This window comes from Otolemur garnettii, unplaced genomic scaffold (genome assembly GCF_000181295.1).
Source record: "Otolemur garnettii isolate 467f Iridium unplaced genomic scaffold, OtoGar3 scaffold00005, whole genome shotgun sequence".
NCBI lineage: Eukaryota > Metazoa > Chordata > Mammalia > Primates > Galagidae > Otolemur > Otolemur garnettii.
Window position 1 is genome coordinate 28,791,136 of NW_003852400.1, and position 25,879 is coordinate 28,817,014.

The 25,879-nt window shown below is 36.8% G+C and overlaps 1 protein-coding gene across 1 annotated transcript in view; it reads left to right on the forward strand.

Moving 5' to 3' along the window:
* The window catches only part of PHF14 (PHD finger protein 14), a 194,424-nt gene that overhangs the window by 107,585 nt on the left and 60,960 nt on the right, over positions 1–25,879 (forward strand). The gene's annotated exons all lie outside the window — the stretch shown is intronic.

The window sequence follows — 25,879 nt, forward strand, 5'->3', positions numbered from 1 at the left end:
AAACAACAATGATGGCTGCAACCAAAAAATAGCTGGGCGTTGTGGCAGGCACCTGTGGTCCCAGCTACTTGGGAGGTGGAGGCTGGAGACTCGCTTGAGCCCAGGAGTTGGAGGTTGCTGTGAGCTGTAATGCCATGGCACTCTACCCAGGGGGACAGCTTGAGGCTCTGTCTCAAAAAAAAAAAAAAAAAAAAATCAATTTCATAAAACCATAATGGAATGGTATAAAAGAATTCTGTTTTAATTCAGATATCCTAAATTAATGAGTCATGAATTGTCTTCCATTACAATTTCAATGCACATTTTGTATTATTTGTAGATAAGCATTTTCCTCTTCTGTTCAATTGTTTATCCCAGTGTTCTCACTTAATGGCCATTGATTATTGCTTTCTACTACTTCTCAGTCTTCTTCTGTTGACAGAATGTCCTCCTGCAATAGGTCTTTAGTCTCAGAAATTTGAAGAATGAACCCACATAGGTTGGTTGTAAGATAGGATTTATTAGATAAAAAGGAATACAGAAGGAATGAAAGGCACCAGAGGCTCTGGCAAAGGAGGGGAACCCGAATAGGTAGTCCCCAAGTGGGTCTTTTGTCTAGAGGGTCTCAAGAATAACACTTGGCTAGGACTTGACCCAAAGGAAGACAGCTTTTCAATGTTGATTAGTGAATGAGTGTGTTAACAAATGAATGTAGTCCTTCTAGCTCTGGGCAAAGCGGCAGGGAGTCCTAGGCCTAGAAAATGGGGGTCCTTGTCCAGCCCTGTTGGGGACCTGTCAGGGACACATGGTAGGTTTACTTCCTTGTGACCTGGTAGTATGAGCAGACCAATAAAATTATTAGTAGGAGTTATAGAATATTAATATAGAGAAATAATAGACACAAAGAGATAGTTTTAAGAGCAGCGGGACTTGGAAGGTGGCACACACTTTCTTGTAAGGCTTCCAGTATGTGACTGTGAGTGTCAGGCTAGCTCTGTGTTTATTTCATGCATCATTATTACAGTCATAAATCTCATGAAAGCAAGGCAAACAATCCCACCAAGGTTCTTACTGCACTTGACGTTCCTACTAATTAGACTAACTCTACAGCTGATTGCATTAATTGCATGAATTTACTTATCACTTTTTACTGTTTCAAGGTATTATAGTCTTAATGTAAAGAAAGTCTTGATAAGGAAGCCCATCAGAGGCCAACTCAAGGACCAAATCCTAGCTCACCCACAATCACACACCACAGATATGATGTTTTAATACTCTGACAGCCTTGCGTGCAAACAGACTCCTCTGGACCAATCAAAGTGACAGAAGAAAAGAGATCTTCCTTATCTGGTTCGGAGCAAGTCGTCCTGAGTTGGTCAAAGTTTAAAGAATTCACATTCTTAACTCTCCAAAGCCACTCCCTCAGAACACACAGCCTTGCTCTGGCAGAAAGCAGCTTCAAGGCCTTCAGCCAGCTGCTATGCAGCAGCATCAAGGGAGGGGGAGATAGACAACACACCAGGCTTCAGAAATATTAAAGTGACAGGATCTTGCACTTTGTACTCAAAGCTAGGAAAATGAGTCTGAACAGATTCCCCATGTCTCTCTTTGTCTAGACCAGGGGTTCTCAACCTGTGGACTGCGACCCCTTTGGGAGTCCAACGACCCTTTCACAGGGGTCGCCTAAATACATCCTCCATATCAGATATTTACATTACGATTACTAACGGTAGCAGAATTATAGTTATGAAGTAGCAACAAAAATAATTTTATGACTGGGGGTCACCACAACACAAGGAACTGTATTAAAGGGTCACAGCATTAGGAAGGTTGAGAACCACTGGTCTAGACTTTGTTCCCTATTCCTAATAATATTTCTAATCTACTAACAATAATTGAACATTAGTTTCAAACTTATAAAATCATTATTACTAGTGATGCAAGCACCTCAAGATATGACTCCTCCCTGAAGTATTCCCACGTGCACCCTTCAGAACCCTGTATTGCTTCTATTAAAAATAACCAGAGATTGAAAATTAAAAAAAAAAAAAACACTGGGGATAACTGGACATACCTAGTTTATCCTGGCTCAAGAGGTCTCGTTTCTCATTTTCCTTCTTTATCACACATAGTTGTTGTACTCAACTATGGCTGCAGCCCCTCTTCGGTCTCAGCCCTCTCACTCAGTAGAATTTTGAAGAGTTTTTTTTTTCTTCTAGAAATTATAGTTCAGAGTCCATTAGTCCTGTCTCATCTTTTGCTTTTTGTTCAAGTGCACACACATGTCTCTCTTTATCACCCTCCCTCCCTTCTTACCTCCCTCCATTCCCACTGTTCTTCCTGAATGGAAAGCTACAGAAGATTGTTATGTAGCAATAATCTCTGTTTTTCTCAAGAATTTTATCTCATGGGAACTCTTAGGTGGTACAGGATTAACTAGTAAGACAATTGTAAAATGAATGGTAATCAATAAAACCAGTGGGGTTATGCAAAGAATGGGTAGGTTTAAGCTAGCAGGAAATAGTGGAGCAAGGCATTTCAGAGAAGGAGAAGAGGGGCTCTGTCACCATAGCCAGGAAGGTGAGAAGTCATTCCAGAGCAATGGTTAGATTTGAGCAGAGGTTTATGGAGAATTACGTGATCTAAAACACCACAATTTATAGTTATTTTTCTTGGACTGTAATAGTACATAAATAAGATACAAAAAAATACTTGATCAAACACTGTTTCATAACCATTACTATTTGTTAAAAATGCACTAAAAATACAGAACTTAAATTCAAATTATTTGAGGAGAATAATAGACATACTCTTATATTCTGAAAATTAGCAAAGCAAATATTTTGGGATATATACATAGCCTTTGATTTTAAAGATGTTTAATGACATACTGGGATTAGAACATATGTATACACTTACTGGATTGATTTTTAAAGCACCAAATGTTATGTTCTCCCTAATTTCTCTAAAACTGTCCCTTTGAGGGAACAAAATTGCTTTAATGTATAATCATTCACACTTCTTTCTTCTGAGTTCAAACAAAACATTCAAGGCTTACTGCCAGGCCTGCTCCTTTCATTTCAGTTATAGATATTTATAAGCTTTATTCTGAAACTTGCTTTTTCTTTTTTTTAACATAATGGCACATAATGAACTTTTTCTCCGTAAAAACTAAAACTGTTTTTAAAATAGCTACAAAATATATCATAATGTGAAGGTATGATTGATTATTAATGTTTCCCTATTGATGAAAATTCATTTTTCTGTTTAATTTCTGTCCCAGAGTGAGTATGGTAACCCACAGTACATGCTATTGCTATTTTTCATTTTAATGCATAGTATTGTTTTGTTTCCCAGACATGGATGTGCAGTGATGTCATGGCAGAGATTTTTGTCAATTTGGTGGGTGGAAATTGGCATTTTGATTCTATTTTGTAATTGTCTATTAAATTGAACATATTTATTTATATATTGATTAGTCATTTGTATTTTCTACCTGTGAACGTTCTTTCTTTATCCTGTGCCTGTTTATTTTTTCTATATTAAAAATGAATCTTTTCATGTAAATTATAAATATTTTCTTTTGGGTTGTTGGGTTTTTGTTTATTTTTGCTTTCTTTGCTAATTTTCGCCAAATTTAAATTTAAATTTTTTAAAGCTAATTTGGTGTGCCATTATGAAATAGACAAGAGATATCTTTTTTTTTGACAAGGAATATCTTATATATGACTTGGATAGGAAGTGCATATTGCTTGTCTTTACCCTTTAGGTTGTCTATCCATGTATAGTTTTTCTCAAATATTTTTCCATATCTGCTGGGACACTTTTTTAATTATACATCTTGGTATTTGCTAACTTTAGTATGAAAATGTCATCTTGTTTGATCAGAATGTATCATATTCTTCTGCTGGTTTATAATAATTATTAGTTTTCTGAGGCTCTATTTGTTAACTTTTGAATATCAGGACCGCTGATTTTAAAGCATGTTGAAGCTACTTGTTGAGTTGTAACCTTTTGTGCAGAGTTTTGGACCTTAAATATGTTGGATACATGTTTGGTGATTGGTTCTAAAAGAAAAAATTATTATTTCCATTGTGGAAGTCACTTGTGAACTCTGAAATGTTGAATTTAATGGTCTTTTTAGTTTTCTGAATACCCGTTTTATTTAGCTTCACTTCAGCATTTAACATTGTTGACCAGTCTTCTTCCTTAAAACTTTATTTTTTCTTAGTTTTCGTACTGCGATTTTTTTACTTTAGTTCTTAACAGCCACAAAGCATTGTTTGTTTGTTTGTTTGTTGAAAAAACAACAGTAGCAACAACATTGTGATTAAATGCTTAAATTGTAGAGCCTAGTTATTTGGGTTCACATCCCTCCCCAGGTCTTGTTAGTGGTGACTTTAGACTGGTTACATAATCTCTTTGTTTCCTAGTCTGTAAACTGGGGATAATAGTTGTTTCTACCCTCTAGAATTGTTAGGAGGATTAAATAAATAAAAATATACAGTGCTTATTCTCTCCTAAAAAAATACCAATTCTCTCCTGGACTGTTCTTTAGTCTTTATTTCTAGTCTCTTATTGTCTTACTGAAGCACTAATTTGTTACTGTTGTACTTAAATTAGTCTAGAGGCTTCCCATTTCTTGCAAGGTAAATTTAGACTTTACAACATAGTTTTTTATAAGGGCCTGCAAACCAGGCCTCAGACTATCATTTGTCTTTTTTAGCTCTTCACAGCTCCAAGTGACCTGTACTTTAGGTCCTTGGAGTCTATTCCTCCTCTTTCCTAAAACACTCCTGTTACTTTTATGCCATCTTGCTGTTACTTTATGTTATACCCTCTATCTGAAATAACTTTCCCTTTTTCTTTGGGATGAGAACTTCTAAGTCATTTATATTTAGACCATATGTGTTGGTCAGTCCATGAGTCTTAGTGTGAAAGCATCATATCAAACAATATAATATTGAACAAATTAGTTATAATATTCTAGGTGCTGAGCTAATAGTATGTGACCAGTATATATCCAAAGAGAAAGAACAATGTGTGGATTTTAAATAAAATGGTACTTGTTTAACAATTTGAGGATTAAAGTCATTTAGATATTAATGGGAACTTGGCTTAGTTATGTTAATATATATAAAACATTGAAGCCTTGGCTAGATAGGGAAGGTAGTTTTTGTTATCTTTTATTTGTACTGTAATTTGTAAAGTAATTCATTTTTTATGACTGTGTTATTGTTCTTTGAGTTATGGTACATTTCAAATGAATTTTATTACCTTTGATTTTCCTTTTGTGTTTCCAAGGATACTATTTCATTGAAACCTCTTAGTTTTCTTTAATCTGAAAATATGTATGTACTATTAGTTTTGCTAGTAGTACTTAGTTTTGCTAAGTTTTTGCTAATTTTCACTGTTTGGGTAATATAAAGTCAGCTAAATTAGATCTGACTACATCTTATTTCAGTTTGGTCAGCTAGAAAAAATAAGGCTATACTTTGTTTTGTAGTACCTGGGTCCCCTTTTTGTGCTAATCTAAAAGAAATTTGCTAACAAATTGAGAATTCCTCATTAACTTCCTTTGGTGATTTTATGGCAATAAAAAGCACTTTTGACCTGGTTTTGGTGTTTAGATGTAGTTGCTTGGGTAGAAGGCCTTATTGGTCTTTGCACCAGTGATTGACATTGAAGGCTGCTGATGCAGTTATTCCTTTCCTTCTCTTGCTAATATTGAGTATATTTATAAGCATTTGACTTCCAGTACTCTTCTTACTTGGTAATTAATCTCTGTGTGATTTCAGTTATCCCATAGCTTCATCTGTGTTTGTGTATATGTGTGTATGTTATACATAGATACATATGAAACTCTAAGTACTATTCTCCCTAGCATTGGATAACATTTTTACTTTTAATATCTAATACAATGCACATGCTATGTAAATAGTTGTCATATGGTCTTGTTTTTTTACTTTTTTTTTTTGTTATTATTTTTTCCTCTAATATTTTTGATCCATGGTTGGTTGAATTCATTGATGGACTGGGCTGACTTCAGAAAGTAATGTAAATGTATATTGTACACACACATGCAGTGTTCACATGCACACAATGATCTGTTTCTCAGCATGAGAGTTGTCAAGTGATTCATAAACTAACAACGAATGAAAATAGCAGAGTATTTTTGGTCTTTGGGAATTTTAAAACATCTTTTATAAATTTAATGTATATTATATGATATAATCCTACTTTTTCATTTTAAGAGAAAAAATTTAGTTTTCTGGCTGTTTTGGTTGTATAAGTCTTTTTTTGTTTGTTTGTTTTAAATCATAAAAACCCTCTTGTCGGGATTTATCACAGGGAAATAGAGAAAAAAATTCTAATAAAAAAGGACATTTACAGTGGGAAAATTATTGCTACCAAAAACACACAAATCCTAAAATAAAAACAGTGTAAAAATTGTATTTCTCTTGTTGATGGTAAGTTGTTTATAAGGAATAAGAAAAACTTTTGGAGGGACTGAAATATGTGCTATCATATTATTATGTATAGATTCCTAGAGATTGTAAGGGAGTAAAAAATATTATTTTACGATGATAGAAGAATGAGTAAGATTTTAAAGAGTTTTAAAATAAGTTAATTTTATGAATTTAATGTTTTAAGTAGAGCTTTATTTTGACCATATACACACAAAGGCTAAACTAAATATAAAAAACATGGCTATAGCTATGATCAGTTAACCACAGCAAATGAAAACCTAAGACTAACCTTTGCTCAGGAACTACCACTTAATAAGGCAACTTATAGTCAAATGAAGTAAACAGCAAATCTCCTCAAAAATAATATTAAGATTATTCTTAAGTCAGCTAGTTATGCAACAGAATATTAAATGGGGTGAAAGGATATAGTCATTGAGTTATAAACAGTTCATTGCTTTAATATGTATTTATAAATAGAGATATAGAGCTGAATGCTTACACACTAGGCCCTCAGTGTCTGACAGTCCTTCCTCCCATGTTTTCCTAGTCACCTTGAGCTTTCATTGCTGATAGTACCTATTTCCATTCTCCTCATGCTTCTCACCTCATCACCTCTTCCTTTCCTTCCTCATGTTACAAATGACCTCATCTACTTCACATGGGGAAGAAGCCATCAGAAGTGAGTAAACTTTCTGACAAGCTATAAACTTACATCCATAGGCGTCTCTTTTCTACCACCATTCACTCTCCTTGCTCGCTGTTCTCTTTTCCTTTTAAAGCCAATCTTTCTACCAGTATTCTTGATCCTGTGCTACTTGACTCTGATTATTTTCTTGTGTATCTTCAGTTGCTTCTCCGCTGATTACTTTGTCTTTCAAGACAGGGCATTTTCCTATTTTCCTGTGTGTCCGTCTACCTCTCTAGATAGTCCTCTTCTAGACTTCTCTACCTTATTCTTCCCTATACATATTTGTGTTCTTGAATAGTCTGTCCTAGGTCCTTTTCTCATACTATGTACTCTTTATGGGTCTAATCCTTGACATCTCTTCAGTTACTGCATTAATGCTGAAAACACAACCTCCCCTCTTTTTTGAGACATAATCTTGCTCTCTTACCTAGGCTATAGTGCCATGGCCTTAGCCTAACTCATAGCAACCTCATACTCCTGGGTTCAAGCAATCCTCCTGCCTCAGCCTCCTGAGTAGTTAGGACTACAGGAACCTGTCACAATGCCTGGCTTAGTTTTCTTTTTTAGTAGAGACTGGGTCTTGCTCTTGCTCAGGCTGGTGTTAAACTCCTGCGCTCAAGAGATGCTACCACCTTTGCCTCTCAAGAGTATACTGACCGTGCTCTTTACTCCAGCTGTACTAAGTTATGTGGATTTCCTGACAAACTTCTTTTGAAATTATTCTGTACTTTTGTTAATGCCCTTCCTTTTGCCTCACATTTTATTTCTCATTTTCTCTGTCTGGTAAATTCCTACCTACCTGTTACCAGTTGTTTTAATCCTTTGTTAATCTTTTCCTCTTAATCTTTTGCTTTACCTTCTCCTACTTCTCAAGCAAAGATGGTCTGTGTGCCAACTATGACATGCTTCATTAGCAGCTTATGAAAGCCCCTGTGATAATACCTATCACACTGTTTTGTTGTTCCCTATTTTAGAATCTTATACTTTTGTTCACTTGACACACCCCCACCCATCTATTAACCTACCCCCCATCCTAGCACTCCATGAAGGAGTTGTACTTTTCTTTATATCTCAGGAGTTAAGATAATCTTTGTCATGCTATAGTCTGTCAGTAATTTCTTGATAGGAAGCTTTCTAAAAGTTTACATAGTTAGTGAGACTTGGTCTTAGAACCCAGACCTCTTGACTTTAGTGTTTATGATCACACTGTTTCCATAGATTTTGTGTTAAGTTCTTGGAATAATCGTAGCCTTTTCAAAGGTACTCTTACATTTGGCAGTTGTATCTTTACACACCCTATCAATAATACTTTTAAAAATGAAACATGTACTTTTTAATACTTTTATTGTAGTGTCTTCACTCATCATTTTTCTTGTTTGGGGAGAATACTTTCTGCTGCTTTAACTATACATGTTCCTTCATTGTTTAAACACTTGAAATACTAAATATTTTGTAGTATAATGTCACTGTATGTCATTGCATTTCCACATTTTCCTTCTTTGACAACAGCTCCTTTTTTTCTGGGACATTTATTTCTTTTCACCTGTTTAGTTCAGTGTAAAAATGGTCAATTCCTGATCTGTTTCTTAAGCTTTAATCTGTACTGTCACAGGGACTAAGTATTATCATAGGGACTTTCGTAAGCTGCTAATGAAGCATGTCATACTGGATAGACAGACTATCTTTGCTTGAACAGTAGGAGAAGGTAATACAAAAGATTCTGCACCATTATAGTAGTAGTATTATATCCCATATATGAAAATATTTGCCATATGAATTCTCTAGGCCTTCTTCCAATATTTGGCTGTCTTAAGTCCCCCCAAACAATTTTTATTAACAGTGTGCAATTTATTGGTATCAGAGAGACATGTTACTGTGGGCAAAGTTTTTAGTTTCATTAAGCCTCTGTACTGGTAAATAATAAAAATAACTCTTATTGGCTGGGCATGGTGGCTCACACCTGTAATCCTAGCACTCTGGGAGGCCAAGGTGGGTGGATTGCCTGAGCTCACAGGTTCGAGACCAGCCTGAGCCAGAGCAAGACCCCCACTCTCTAAAAAAAGAAGAACTAGGCGTTGTGGCAGGCTCCTGTAGTCCCAGCTACTCAGGAGACTGACGCAAGAGAAGCTCTTAAGCCTAAGAGTTTGAAGTTGATGCAAGCTATGATGCCACGGCACTCTACCAAGTGTGACAAAGTGAGATTCTGTCTCAAAAATAAATAAATAAATAACTCTTATCCCATAGTGTTGTTGTATCTTACAAAAAGGACATTAAATGCTTAGTAATACCTGGAATATATTAGGTTTTTGACAGGTATTTTTTCAATTCCTGCTTTTCTTTACTTTATCACAGTTATTTTGTTCTCATGAATTTTTTTATAGCAATCTACTTCTTTCATAATATGAAATTGCTTTTAAGTGGAACAGTTTATAGGACAGCTGACTTAATGTTTCTAAGGTGTTAGTTTTTAAAATATTCCTTGAAAGGACATTACATTTTGAAATATAATATTGCTCCATTTATTCATAATTGCTTAACCTGTGATTTTCCAGGGTAAGAATAGATTTGGGATTAGATTGTCTTCATCTAAGATTGTTATTTTTCACAACAATGATTTGGATTACACTAACTACACCTTTGGGTTAGACTGACTTTATTACTAGAAGTAGAATTTAAAATTGGAACAACAATAATTGAAATGACTTGCCAGAATTTTCAAAAGACTTATTTCTTACCATATCTTGATTTTTCTCTTTAAAATCTTGCATATTTTCACAAAAAAGTCCTCATAGCCTTTGTTTCCTTACATGTATTACTAACAATTAAACAATCAATCCCAGAATTCATTATTTTTTCCTAAAATAGTACTTTTTTTCATTTACCTAAATCAGTTATGATATTTAACTCTCTGGGCACAAATATTATGTTACTTAACCAGGGTTTCTTTTATTGTACCCTAACTTTAGTTCTTTGGTAAAAGAAGGCAAAAAAATTTAGAAAAATATTTAAAAAGTGAATAACTCAGTTATCTTAGCCTTTTCTCAGATACTATGTCAGTTCTTTCCTATGGTTTTTCTTTGAACCTTATCTGAATACTCCATGGGTTTCTTTAAAAGGTGAAATTCAGAACTCTGGAAGCATTTTTTATGAGATACTTAATTTATGTCTAAAATAATTAAGCAAATTTGAGAAAGGTACTATGAATGAATAGAAGAGGGGCAAGTTAAAATGGTTGATTATTACTTCATGAGAGTACTATTAAAAATGACTTTAGTGTAGAATTATTTATACATTCTTCATATGTGTCATTTTTTTAGATTAAAATAATGCATGAAGCCAGGGACCCTAAGTATGACTAAGTATTATCATAAATAGGTAACCTGCTGAGGTCGTGAGAATTTACTGAACTACATGAAAGTACAATAGAACCTTCACAATTGACCACCTCCCAAAGTTGACCACCTCCTGAAGTAGATCTCACTTTGATAGACTGGACATGGACTACATGTACATGTCAGTAGAGTGGACCTAGTTCCTCAGGTTCACCACCTTTATATATTGACCAGTTTGTTACAATTGTTAGTGGACAACCGATAGAAGTTCTACCATAATTCTTTAAAGGTGTTCTCTACAAATGATACCAAGTAGAGGTATTATTCTTCTTTGAATGAAGCTGTTAGGCACTCCCTCTAATTGCTTGGTGAATCAGACCAGCACTGATAGCTGCACAAGGAAGATAAGCTTAGGCAGATCTAAATTAATGGGATTTAGTCACATCCAAGTGAAGTTATATCAATCAATAACTTTCCTTTTAAGTAACTGAAATCTTCCTATCCAAATTTTTCTTTTCAGTTTATTTATTTATGGCAATTATTAAAGAATTACAAAATTTCCAGATTATGTCAAGGACCTTGTTGTGATATGGTCTGTAAAGGAAGATCCTTTTCAAAAGGAAAGTTGAGTTTCACATAGAGCATTGAGCACACTGACTGAAGAGTTCTTTGACCTTCTGATGCTTTCATGTATAAAGGAATTGTGGAATTAATTTTTTTCCTTTTATTTTAAAAATAGGATTACTGTGTCTTCTCACCAGATTTACTTTCCAATTTATTTTATATGTATTAAAAGTATTGAAAGCCATTTTTTTTAATTCATCTAATAAGCTTTTATATAGAGGGGTCTATAAGACTTCAGAGGATAATGGGATTATTCCTAAAAGGATGAAAGAGAAGTCTTCATATAAACCAAGGTGACATATGAAATCAAGGTGACTTTGGAAGCATAAGTAGATTTTAGGAGATTGAAATGGGAAGTAAGAAATCCTTCAAGGGAATCAGTAAACAGGAATAGAAGACACAGGGTGGAACCATAGAAGTTATGTGTGACGTTGGCTTAAAAGAACAAGTAGATCGAGGCCTGAAGGCTAAAGGTGTTAAGAGGCCTAATGGGGATTTATTGCCTTTATTGAAAGCAAGGGATGATGTGAAGGATACATAGTACTTTAGAAGATTGGTATTGCAGTGGAGTATGTGACAAATGAATAGGCACCTGGAAGGAGACCTGTTTAGGGGCTGGGAACTTAGTCTGGTAGAAGTGGAAATGGAAAAGATTGGAAAGATCCAAGAAACATAATGTCACACTAGGGTTGCAGCAAATAATTAACGAAAAATGGGAGGGCAAGGAAGAAAGGGGGTTATTAAACAAAAGTAGCTGACTTTAAGATGAATAATTAAAGAGAATGGTGAGATCAGTAACAGAAAAAATGCAAGTAGGTATATTTATTTTTGAAGACAAATACAGTAGGTGAATAGAGGTTTGTGAGGTTTGTTTTTAGGCCTGTTGAATTAGAAATTTTCAGAAAGTATTTAAAGTTATGGGATTAAAAATATAGAGAAGAGTAAAACTCTGGAAATAAATTATGGTAACTGTTAAAAGATTCGTTCTTCACTCCTGAAGCATTTAATCCTAATTTTTTTCCTTTTACTTTAATTAAATGAGTGTATCTCTGAGTGGATTTTGAAGATCTGGTAAAAAGTCATGTTCTACAAAATGAAGAAACAGAAAGAATTGTGTAAATGTCCTTGGTTTAGTTGGTCCACAGCCTGACTCCAGAGGAATTTAATTACGAAGTAGAAGATAATCAAGATGACAGTGTTTAATATTCTGCTGTTTGTTTTTCTTTTTAAACTATGTTTTGCTGACCAAAATAATCTATGTATATAAATAATACTTGTCTCTGCTTAGTTGAATGTCAACTGCTCCATCTTAAGTAAAGTTGTGAAATACTTGTAATTTGCCTTTTGTTCTTTTTATTTGTTTTGACTTTGTTTCCAGCTCTCTCTCTTTGTGGTTACCTTTATGGCAGCTGAATGTGCTGCACTTTAAGACAGCGGTTCTTAAATGTTAGCATGCACTTGAATCACCTTAGGCTTGTTGAAACACAGAGTTTCTGGTTTGAAAGTTCTGAGGTGGTGACCCACAATGTTTTATTTAACTTTTTTTTACAGGGGTTTGCTCTGTTGCCCAGGCTGAAGTGGTAGTGGTGTGATCATGGTTTACTATAACCTCAAACTCGTGAACTCAAGTGATCCACCTGCTTCAGCCTCCCAAGTAGCTGGGACTTTAGGTGTATATGCCACTAAGTCTGGCTAATTGTATTTTTTGTAGAGATAGAGTCTTGCTAGGTTGCTCAAACAGACTTCAGACTCCTAGCCTTAAGTGATCCTCCTGACTTGGCTTCTTAAAGTGCTGGGATTACAAGTGTAAGCCACCATGCCTGGCCAATAATTTGTATTTCAAATAAGTTCCTGGAACTTCTTGGACCAGAATTTGAGAATCACTGCTTCATGTTAGTGGTGTTCAGCTTAGCTAGGGATTCCGTGAATAGCACATGGAAAGAATTATATGTTGACTACGCCATTTGTTGGGTGGTACTTTTCTCATGGGGAGAGAAGGACTGCTTGGCCACGGGTGCAAGCTGGCTCCTGGAATTGTATGAAAGCAAGAAACAGCTACTGCTCTTTGGTGGCAAATAGCAAATTACCTTTATTTTCGATTCCCTTTTCCCTGGGAGCTAGTCACGTACATCACATTAATCAATAATCTTAACATTCTTTATTCTTATCTTAGAGGATAGAAAACACAGAAAGTCCAGGAAAGTAAGATAACCATCTTAAGACTAGCCTCAGGCTATTTCTCTCTAAAGACCTAAAACAACCCTACATTATCTGACTTCCATTGTCAAAGTTAAAGGTCAGGACAAACAGGGGAGTAAAACTTTTTTTCTTGCATGTACTCAATTAAGTTTCTGAGAAACAGGCTCAAAGACTTTGTTTTCTTGAGTTTTGGAAGCCCCCCACCCCCCCCCAGCTTTTACGATGGAGTTTTTACTCACATCAACCTTTGAGCCATGTCTCTTGCACAGATGGGATCTGGCAGGCTGACTGACTGCATAGTTAGGATTCCATGCAGAAGGTTGTTAGGCCTTGCCTGCAGGCCCCGCCATGCTTTCCCAGGTCACTAAACCTCAACAAAAACGCACAATACTTAAGAGTCTTTTCACTCAGTTTCTGGAATTAAAAGACCACATTTCATTTAGCTAATTTTATGTGGGAATTCACCCCACAATTACAAAATAATAAATGGTAACAAAAATGAAACCTACTCCTCAGGATTCCAGATCAGTAGATTCTGAATCTATGGGGTGAGGTTTCAACATCTGTAGTGTTTATGAATCGTCATATGTACTAGTTGCTACCTCATAGTACCTATATAGTACCTGTATGAGTTTTCTCTCCTGCCCTTAGATTCACTCTTTTATATGTTCCAATTATTCTTTTTTCCCTTTTTTAAAAGTTTCGGACCATTATAGGATTACAGATGTTTTGGTTTCATGGATTTTTATGCAGTTTGAGTCCTAGTTATAAGTGGGCCCATTACTAAGATAGCATGCGTTATACCCATTGCATGTAAGTTCACTTGTTCCTTTTCCCCTCCTCCCCCTGGCATGCTTTCTGGAATTTTACTACCACATATGCACATGAGTATTGATCTGTTAGTACCAGTTTAATAGTGAATATATGTGGTGTTTGTTCTTCCATTCTTTTGATATTTCACTTACAGGAGTTATCTCCAATTCCATCCAGGTTGTTACAAAAGGTATTAGTTCATCATTTGTTTTTATGGTTGAGTAGCACTCTATGGTATACATATACCACATTTTATTAATCCACTCATGTGCCAATGGGCACTTGGGTTGATTCCAAACCTTTGCATTTGTTAATCATGCTGTACTGACATTTGAGTGTACCTGTGTTTTTGATAAAAGGACTTTTTTTCCCCCTTTTCCTAATACCCAATAGTGAGCTTGCTGGATCAAGTAGGTCTACTTTTACTTTTTTTTCTTTTAGTTTTTTTACTTTTTTTTTTTTTTTTTTTAAGAGACAGAGTCTCATTTTATCACTCTCAGTAGAGTGCCATGGCATCATAGTTCATAGCAACCTCCAGCTCTTGGGCTTTGGCAATTCTCTTGCCTCAGCCTCCCAAGTAGCTGGGACTACAAGCGCCCGCTGGAATGCCTGGCTATTTTTTTGTTGCAGTTTGACCAGGGGCCAGGTTTGAACCCACTACCCTCAGTATATGGGGCTGGTGCCCTACTCACTGAGCCACTTTTACTTCTTTGAGGTAGTGGAATCCCTCCATACTATGTTTCATGGAAGTTGTGCTAGTTTTCATTCTTACTGGCAGTGTATAAGTGTTCCTTTCTCTCCATGCCAGCATCTATAGTTTTGAGACTTTCCCATAAATGCCGTTGTCAGTGGAGTTAGGTGATATCTTCATTGCGGTTTTGATTTGCATTTCCCTGATGATGAGAGACCTTGAACATTTTTCATATATTTATTGGTTACCAGTCTAGCTTCTTTTGCCTACTTTTTAATGGGATTATTTGATTTTTTTTCTTGATTTGTTTGAGTTTTTGTAGATTCTGGTTATCAGCCCTTTAGCAGATAGAGAACATTCTCGAATTTTCTCCCATTTTGTAGGTTGTCTGTTTATACTATTGATTCTTTCTTTGGCTGTATGGAAGTTTTTAATTTAATCATGTCCCATTTGTTAATTGTTGCTGTGGTTGCCTTTGGGGTCTGCCTCATAAATTCAGTGCCTATAGAGTTTTTTCAACATTTATACTAGAACTCTTTTTTTTTTTTCTTGGAGACAGTTTCACTTTGTCACCCTTGGTAGAATGCTAGAATGCCATGGCATCACAGCTCACAGCAACCGCTAGCTCTTGGGCTTAGGTGTTCTCTTGCCTCAGCCTCCTGAGTAACTGGGACTATAGGCACTTGCCACAATGCCCAGCTATTTTTTTGTTGTTGCAGTTTGGCTGGGGCCAGGTTTGAACTTGCCAGCCTCGGTATATGGGGCCGGTGCCCTACTCACTGAGCCACAGGCACTGCTCTGTTCTATAATTCTTACAGCTTTATGTCTTAATCCATTGTGAATTATTTTTTTGTGATTGGTGATAGGTATAGATCCTGTCTCAGTCTTATCCATGTGGCTATCCAATTTTCCCAGCACTGTTTATTAGAGGTTCTTTCCCCTAGTGTATGTTTTTGTTTGCTCCATCAAAGATCAGATAGCAATATGAGGATGGTTTTTTTGTTCTAGAGTTCTGTTTAAGTCTATTGTTTCTTTGTTTATTTTCTCTTTGGAGGATCTCGTTCTGTCAGTGGGGTATTAAAGTCCCCATCTGTTATGGTGCTGTCAATTATCATTTTATTTAGATTAAGTAGGATGTGTGTTATGAATCTAGGTGCACCTGTGTTAGGTGCACATACATTTTGAATTTCATGTCTTCTTCTTGATTGCTCCCTTTATCATTATATAATGACTCTTTTTCTTTACTTTTGTTAATTTGAAGTCTATGTTCTCTGATGTGAGAACTGCTATACCAGCTTTATTTGGGTTTCCATTGTAGTGGAATATTGTTTTCCATTCCTTCACCCTGAGTTGAATGAATCCTTGAGCTAACCTCTAGGGTGGGGTCAGGGCCAGGCATGCAGGAGGCCAGTGGGCCCTGGGGGCCAAGTTGGGGTAAGCAAGCACGTTGAAACACATGGGAAAGATGTGTTTCCTGGAGACTTGACTTGCATTTTATCCATTCAGCCAGCCTGTGTCTCTTAAGTGGGGAGTTTAAGCCATTCAGATTCATTGAAAGAACAGATAAGTAGGTGAATTTCTGTTTTTTCTGTTGAGTAGTACTTACTGTTTTACCTCTTAAGCCATTGTGGTGACTGGGCTCTGACCTTTGCCTTTTGGGTGATTGTACACTGATGGGTGTCTATTGTGCCAATTAATGGATAGTGCAAATCTGAGTACTTCCTGCAGGACTGGTCTGATCTTGTTGAATTCTCTCAGTATTTGTTTGTCTGGAAAAGACTTCATTTTTTCCTGTCAAATGTGAAACTTAGTTTTTCAGGATACAAATTCTGTGAAAGAAGATTGAAGATGTGGGCCCACTTCCTTCCAGCTTATAAGGTTTCCACTCATTAGCCTTTTGTTTTCCTGAAGGGTTTTTTCACTGTAGGTCAGTTGTTGCTTATGTCTAGCTGTTTGCCCAATTTTCTGTTTCATTTTTACTTTGTCCAGGTTGAATACAGTGTGTCTTAGAGATGTCCTCTTTGCTATGCATCTTCCCAGTGTTTAGTGACCATCCTGTATGGGGATGTCAGAATCTCTAGTGATACTAGGGAAGTTTACCACCATAATTCCTTCAAATATTTTCTATGCTTTTTGCATTTAATTCTTCTCCTTCTTCAGGGATACCTATAATTTGTATGTTTGTTTGCTTTACATAGTCCCATATTTGTCTATGTGATTGCTCTGCCTTTGTTGTTCTCTTCTCTGCCTCTTTATATAGCTGGGTTAGCTCAAGAGCATTATCTTTAAGCTCTGAGATTCTTTTTTTCTCCTTGGGTTAATCTGTTGCTGAAACTTTCTTGCTACATTTTGAAAATCTCTGAATGACTGTTTCATTTCTTTAAATACTTAAGTACTGTATATCTTTCCTGATTTTGTTAGCTTTTTTAATGATCTTTTCATTTATTTCCTGAAATTTTTTTTTGGATTCTTTGTTGGTTTTCAGCTTTCTTTTTAATTCCATTCATCTTATTTGTCATCTTATTTCTGAACCCATTTATGTCATTTTAGAAGTTTCCTTATATTTGGAGGTCACTGATGTAGCTACATTGGCATGTTGGGTGTTGATCTGTTTTCTGTTTTCACGTTAGTTTTCCTATTATCTGAAACCTTTTTTTTTTTTTTTTTTTTTTTAATTCAGGGCTAATAGATTTGTGAGACTCCTCTTTCTTGCTGGGTGCTCTTCAGATAGTTGTAGGATACTTGAGTTGGGAGCTGGACAAGATCCTCTTTATTGAGGCTAGTGTTTGTTATTGGAATTGCTCTGTCCAGAGATTCCCCACAAAAGTAAATGCAGCAACTGGATAAGGTTATCATGGGTTCCCGAGTTGTACATAGCTGCTCATAGTAGGTCATAGTTGCTGGCGGCTTAAGGATTGAAGGTCTCCGGTGGGGAGTTGGATTTTGGAGCATTTCTTCCTGCCCTGCTTTGGTGGTGGAAGCTCTGGAGTGCGTGGGGTCATGTGTTTCTGTGTGCTGTGCTGGAGATGATGTCTCAAGTGTGGTGGAAGTTCAGAAGCAAGAGGTGAAGCCTCAGGCTCTGGTGTGAGGGCCTCAGAGCTGCCCCTGGGGAGGAGCAAAAGGTGGAAAAGGTAGAGCTTCAGAGATGGGCCTCTGAGCCAGAGACATGGTGGTACAGATAGCAGGGCTGAGCTAACTTCCTAACCTCTAGGGAGGGGTAAGGGCCAGGAATACAGGAAGCTAATGGGCCCTGGGGCATTCTGCTTCAGGGGCACAGAGGCTCCACAGATGCTAAGTCAGGGGCCTAGGTCAGCACTGGCAGCCCAGGGGCCATAGAATAAGGTGATCAGATGTCCCGCCAAAAGCGATTTTTAACAAATCCTGCAGCATTTTTAAAAAGTCCCAATTTTTGGAAAGAATGCATGACAAGCTAGGGAACAGTGGGAAAATGGGAAGGGAAAATATAGTTTTTGGCTGCTGAAAAAGTTAATGTAACTCCATTTGGGAATGAAGAGGTTAATGTAACTTCATTTGAAAATGAAAAGGCTAATGTAAACTCCCTACTCCCCTCCTGGGCAAGGTATCAGAAGGAGACTGGCTCCTTCCCTTGCTTCTAGGCAAGGACTATTAGCTCAGAAGGAACCAAACTATCTAGAACAAACAAGGAGTCCCTCCCTCCCCAGAGTAAGGTGACCAGACATCCTGCTTTTGGTGGGACAGTTCTGATTTTTAACAATTTGTCCTGTGTCCTGTGGCGTTTTACAAAAGCCCCAATTTTTGGAAAGAATGCACAACAAGCTAGGGAACACAGGAGAACAGGAAGGGAATATACGGTTTTCGGCTGCCATGTGGCTACTTTGCCAGGATATACGTTTTATATTATTTTTGTTAATTTTATAATGTTAAACTTTAGTAACAAATAATTGTTGAGAACTGATTATCAAGAACTGCTTATCAAAGTTTACATTGTTGTCAGGCCCCACCTCCCCAATGGTGTCCCGCTTTACCAATGTTAAAATCTGGTCACCTTACCATAGAATTCTCCACATCCCAATTAGGACCTGCCGAAGCAGTTACCTAAAGCCTTTCACGTTGAGTCTGCTGAGAGTCTCACAGCTAGGACTGGGAAGGAACCAGAAGCAGAGCTTCTAAGGGCTGCTTCTGAGCCAGGCAGGACCTGCAGTTGTCAGGGCTGATATTCCCTGTAGGATGGGGTTGAAGCCAAGCAGGCAGGAAGGAGTTGTTTGCCTGCAGTGTGGAGTTGGGTCAAGCAAGTGGCAGGCCATTTTGTAGGTATATGTGCCCCGTAGATGTCAAGTCAGGCAGGCAGAGGTCAGCTCCTGTGGCCCAGGGACTATTGATCTCTCTGCACTCTACCCAGAACCTGCTAGAGTGGCCATCCAGAGCCTCTTAGGAGGAGCAAAAGCCTACTGTGCTGTAGCATGAGAGTCTCTGAGCTAGAACCGAGGCGGAGCTGCAAGCAGGACCTCTATGCCAGAAGCAAGGCTATGCAGAAGGCTGGCCTATCTGACCTGGAAGGGGACAGGGCCAAGCAGGCAGGAGACACCTGGGGACAGATTGTGGAGAGCAGATTCTGACAGAGCAAGCAGCAGGCTGCTCTGCAGACATAGAGTACCATGGATGCCAGGTTAGGCAGGCAGGGGTTATAGCTCTCCATGCCTCACCCAGTACCTGCCAAAGCAGTTGTCCGTAGCCTCTCAGGTAAGAGCCTGCTGCATTCGGTCATTGCCTGTGTTAGTAACTTACTATGCCCTAGTGGCAAAACGCTTGGCTTCATGTTTCAAGGTTCAGGGAAGCCACAAGTCAGTCCACTCTCTCCATGCCCAGTGTAAACCTGGCACCCAGGAGTTCAGGATGGTTTTAGCTGTTGCTGGCTCCTCACCATGGTGGTTGTCTGGTTCAGTGGCTCTGCATGGACCCAGGGCATGTCCCCAGGTAAGAGGTTTGTAGGGGAGGTGGGAACCGTTTCATAGTTCATTTCGCACTGCACCAGGGGCAAGCTTGGCACTCTAGCACTCTGTTCTCATATTGTTCCTTTCATGTTCTCTGATGTTGGTATGTGTATCACCTGTCATCTTTTTTTATACACTGAGGGTCCCGCATTGCTTGTCTGTGATTTCATGATGCTGTTTCAAAGAAGAGCAATCTGTATTTAGGCAGCTACCTATACCTTTCACTTCTTTCTTTGGAAGTGGCGTGCTGGAAGGCTGCTTCTAGTCCTCTCATTTTTTTCCATTCCAGTTCCCACTATTTGGAGAATATTTTAAGAAGGCATTCATTCACTTCTTAAATTATTCAAGAAATAATTATTGTATATCCATTTGCACCAGGTGCTAGACTTGGTGCTGGAAGTACAAAGGTGAACAACTTGGGAACGGCACCTCAGAGTTCAGATATCCCTATGTTTTTTTGCAATATGCCCACAGATCTACTCATTGAAACTCACTGAGTTGCCTTTTTGAAGTCTGTGCAGAAGCTGCCCTTTTGTAAAGCTCTTACAAGAGATAGTCCTATTCAATATTAATTAATCCTGATCATTGACTCTTAGAGCCTTTAGGGAATAGATAGGATTTTCTTGGCTAAAATAATGTTATAAAATGTTGAAGCAAGGGCATAGTGAACTTAGAATAATTTAAAATTCTGCATGTAAATCAATAAAATAGTTAGAAGTATCCCTCTCCCCCATGATGACCCTTAACCAGATTGGCAGTAGCAGTGGCTCTAAAATGCTCTGAAATAGGGCAATATCTGACTCTACCTCTTAAGGACCATGACTTCTCTTTTTACTATAGTCAGAAAATACAATATAACACTGCCCAGAAAAACTAGCTTTTAGGTGTTAGACTCTAAACTTCTAATTTCCCTTGTGACTTCCTGTTTTAACTTGTTAGTTATTTAAAATTGTGTTTAATTTCTAAAACCTTAGAGGGATTTTCCCGTGTATTTCTGATAACTATTTTTAGTTTAATTGCATTGTGATCAGAGAACATACTCCAGTCTCCCCTTCATCCCTTAGTTTGAGCTAACTGCTTTGTTTCTTGATGATGGAATCTTTCTTTCATTCTTTTCTTCTTTTCTTTCTTACATTTTATGTGCCTCATAAATTTTGATTAATGCTGGACATCATGAGTTGAACAGTAGACTGTTTATGCCTAGAAAAGGATATAACAGTTCTTTTAAACAGCTGTTAGTATGGAGGTGTTGAGTCAGTTTTATTTGGAGTTGAGTTGGCCTTATATTTTCTTTTGTGCTCTGCTTATTTTCTGTGTCCTGCAGCCTTCAGATTTCTTTGCCTTGTATTTATGGTTGTGGTTGTAGTGCCAGAACTTTTTTCTTAGTTGTACTCCCTCTTAAGTTTCACCTTTCTCTGTATACTTGCAATACTAGGAAACCCCACTCCAGTCTCTTTTCTCCGCCTCAGCAGTGCACTGCTGGCCCTTGTTACTCAACCAAAGGTTTAGGGCTCTTCAGTGATCCTACCCCTCCTTCCTATGGCAGCCTTATTTTGCCTTGTATCTTTGGCAAATCTTGTGTGAGAGAGACTTTCTTTCCCACCCCAGTGGTAGGAGGCCTTTGAGGATACAAGTGGAGTGTCCTGGGCTCAGGACAGTCATTCCTCTAAGGGTAGGGGATTTTTCCCCTTATCTTTTTTCTCTCTACAGTGAATTCTTTGTGACCTCTGTGGCAACGTGGTTTACAGTCTTTCCTCTAATGACATTATATATAGCTTTTCTGTCATAGGGAAGAAGGGTGTGGGCAAGACTGTGCCTTTCCTACTATGCTGCTTCCCTTCTCCAGGCCTGTACACCAGTGGGTGCTCTTTCTAATCTCCTACCTAGCCTAAATCTTTCTCTTAAGCACCTGGTAGAGGTCTGTGTTAGTTTTCTATGGTTGCTGGAACAAATTACCACAAATTTGATGACTTAAAACAATATAAATTTTTTCTTTTATAATTCTAGAAAACAGACCAAAATCTGTTTCAGTTGGTCAAGGCTGCAGTAGGGCTTGTTTCTTCTGGGGTGGTTAGATAAGAACCCATTCTCCTCTTTCCTTGGCTTTTAACCTCTTCCTTGCATCGCTCCAACTACTTGCTTTCATGGTGACATCTCTTTATCTCTGACTGACTCCTACTTCTCCCTTATAAGGATCTTTGTGATGATGACCTTTGCCCAGGCTCACTGAGCAATCCAGGATAATCCCCTCATCTTAAAATCCTTTAATCATATCTGCAAAATCCAATAGCCATTAGGTAATGTATTTACAGATTCTGAGGATTAGAACATGAATTCTTTGAGACCATTATTCAGCCTACTGCAAGGTCCTTGGAAAAAAGTTATGAATAAATGGAAATATTCCTGGGTCTATGGCTCCCAAGGTTTCTGTAGCTAACATTTGTTCTTTAGTAAGTCTTTAAAGTTTTTAACTGAATTCTTCTTCCTTATTTGTATAGTGCTCAGCATCTTTTCCTCTCATTCTGCCTCAGGTGATCCAGGGCTTGTATTCTATCTCTCTTCTGTTGGGCCTTTCTTTCCTTAGATTTTAGGCCATTTGTTTTCCCTATGACCTCACTTCTCTGATGATTTCCAAACGTTATGATTTTGTAGCTTGACTTTTTTGTATTAGGACAGAAGCAATGCTATTTTTAGGCTTTTTTTTCCATGCTAGCCAGGGCAGAAGTTCAGAGAAACTTTCTGCCTTTACTGAACAGAGGGAAACTTTCTATGTTTACTGAACTAGAAGCCACCTTCAGTACTCACCATCTTCAGCTTAGTAGTAAAAGTAGTAGTAGTATAAGCAGGAGTTGTAATAGTAGTTGTAGTTTTGGTAGTGATGAAAGACAGTGTTGAGGTGAGTATTGTTGTTATTCACATTTATAAATGATAAAACTGACGCACGTGGAGATTGAGTAATTTCCCTAAAGTCTCATCAGGCTGATAAATGACAGAGCAGGATTTTAATCCAGGAAGTACCTCTTTAGTATCTGCACTCTTAATTTAGGCTACATTCCTCCTCAAAGGATAATTTGCTCTGAGGATAGGTTGTCATTCTATAGTTAATTCAGTTTCCTCTGTGAATGTTTTTTGCTGAACTAGTTGCTGATATTTTTGAGAGTCGTGGTCTCCATTTAATCCTGCATCACCAGAAATAGATGGAAATGAAGATCAGCTTTTCTTAGCTTGAGTTTCCTGAGACAATTAATCCCTACTGCTGTAAGATGCATCCATTGAATGTAGCGAATAAATATTTTTTCGGTGCAACTTAAATTGTATTCGGAAGTAAAAAAATCGTCACTCAAATAATTTTCTATGATCTTTGCTTCAGATGAGGAGTTCCTGTAATCACCCAGAAAATGATATGTCTGTGTATGTAAATATCAAGAGTCATAAATATCTCACGTAGGGTTTTGGATAAAACTTCCTCATCTTGATGCTGTAGATTTTCCCCCCATTCTTGTAACCTTCGAAAGTGAAAATTTATCTTTTTCCAGTTGTTCTCTAGTCAAGGGATGTATCTCTACCTGTATATAAAAGATCAGCTTTGGGCTGTACACTGTCCTTAGAACTCTCTTTCTGGGGACTATCTGAAGTTTAATCTTTACCGCTGGGAATCCTAAAAAAGATTTATATGTTTATCAAAATGCTAAAGTTTAAAAATATAATTCAAATAAACAGGGGTTTTCTCAATAATGGCAAGTTTATTTTGGTGCTTGTATTCTTTCTTGATACCTGACTATATGCATGAATGGGACCTTTACAGGTAACTGTTAACTCAGATTAATGATTCTATTTAAAACATTATTTTTAAATTCAGCTATTTTATATTATTTGGATGTGAAAAATACCAGAATTTGGGGGGGGAGGAACAATTTTCCATCATAATATTTCTTGATTCATTTACTCCCTTTCCTATTCTCTGGCTTCTTAATATCTGGTCCCTTTTATACCATGTTATTCTGTCTGTCTTAGCTGCTTTGTTGTTTCTTCTTGCCTTGTTTCTCCATTTCTCACTTGGGATCATCCCTGCCTTGGATTCTATTGTCTGCCTTACCTCTCCTCATTTTTATTGCTAGAGTATAACAGGGTTCTGTAGTTCAGTTATGTTTACATTTGTCTAACCTTCTGGATCTTTCTCTTGCCCAACAATACAGCCAGAAATTGAACTCCAATCATTGTGCAAAGTTCACCATTGTCCTCACTAACGTCCAGATCAGGATATGTGTTCTCCTTCTTCTTCATTCCCCATTATACCCTGCTGTTATTTATTTCATTTTCTAAATACCATTTATTTCATTTTCCAAATACCATTTTGTCCTGTAAATTTACTGAAAAATTTAAGGTAACAGAGATCTTACAGCATAGAACAGTATAGAATTTAAAATTAAATACTTTGTGTCACATTTTTCAAAAGTTACTTGGCTAACCCCACTGCCACAAAAAGTTTTCTCTTTTCACCTCAGACCTGGCTTTATAAAAAGCAATAATCAGTTATTTAAAGCAAGCTGAATATCTTTAGACTTAAAATGATGCTTCCTGGTGAAGGCGCTAAGGAAATTTTGCCCTGAAATATGACTCCTTGGTACAAAGAAAATTTTGAATTGAAGGCCATTCGTGATCAGGAAGCATTGAAATAGGCCTTAGGTTTCACCCTGATCCCTACAATCCTACATCACAAAGAGATTAAATTCCAAGGAAAGAATTAGAAAAAGAAGGGATTTTGTGAATGAAACTTTACTAAAAGTGCTTTAAAAAATGCTTTTCTATTGGTAAAAATTGAGGAAAAGATGTTTAATTTTCTAAATATTTCTGTTTGGATAATGAAGGCAGCCCAGCTGCTACTACATTTTTGTTAGGTTGGTCTTCTGATACAATTTGAACTAAAAAATGTTTATTTAATTTTTTTTCTATAATTAAGTTAATTTTATGATTTTGTTAGAGATTTGGAATGTCTAATCTCATATTTAATATTTATTTTATTATTGGATTTTAAAATTTACATTAAAACATCAAACCTATAAGTTCCTTTTTATGATTTATAAATATTTTTTGTTATTTGTTACCAATGTTTTAATTTTTTAATTTTATTTTTTAATAAATATAATATAGACAAGAAAGTGTATTTAAAGAAAATAGGAGCCTGAACATAGTATACATTACATAGTGAAGTGTGGTATTTCTGGGGTACTCAATTTAAGAGTAGTAAACATCATAATTTCAAGCAAACACAGCAGTGAAATATTTCTCATTTCACTCTTTTTTTCAGTAAGATTTATTTTTGTAGTTTTAAATTATTTTCCATTGTAGTGTATTAATATCATTAACTTATAAAGGGAAGGATTGTTTGTTATATACTTAGTCATTTGGAAAGACTGATTAGCCATGCTGTTGGCTAGATGCATGACCTTAAATTGAACTATCTTTAAAGTCATTTTCTTATTTGTAAAAATGAAGACATCAACCTCATTTTTTCTTAAATTTTATAACTTAATAACTCAAAGAGCTTTCAAAACAATATACACTTTCAAAACAATAGAACCTGAAGTCTGTAATCTCACTGTTTGTCTGATACTTGAATCATCTGCTTAGAGCTCCTGGCAGGAATAAGGTGTGAACCCATTTCCCTCTTGAGGGTGCTCTGACTGTTGACATTGTCTCTAAGTGAGCTAACTGTAGCATTCTTTAAAAATTTCAGCCCTTGGAGCCATACAAAACAAACATAATCTCAAGTCTAGTATTAGAAGCTAGCCATATTGTTTTCTGTTTTTTCTTTCTTTAAGTAAGTATCCTGTTTCATCTGTTTTTCTTATAACTAGGCTTTGATTTGTATTGATTTTGTATTGCTTTGGACATATGAAATAGAGGTAATATTAATGAAATGATAGGTGAAACCAATTTGGAAATAGGGATAGATTAAAATTTTGAAGCTTGATATATTTTGATATTTAAGAATTTTTTTTAAGATTTATAATTGAGCCCCAGTGAAATGTTATCTTACAGTCTTTTTAGCCTGGGAATTAAAATAATGCTAATATTAGATGCTCACTATGTCTCAGACTGTGTTCTTT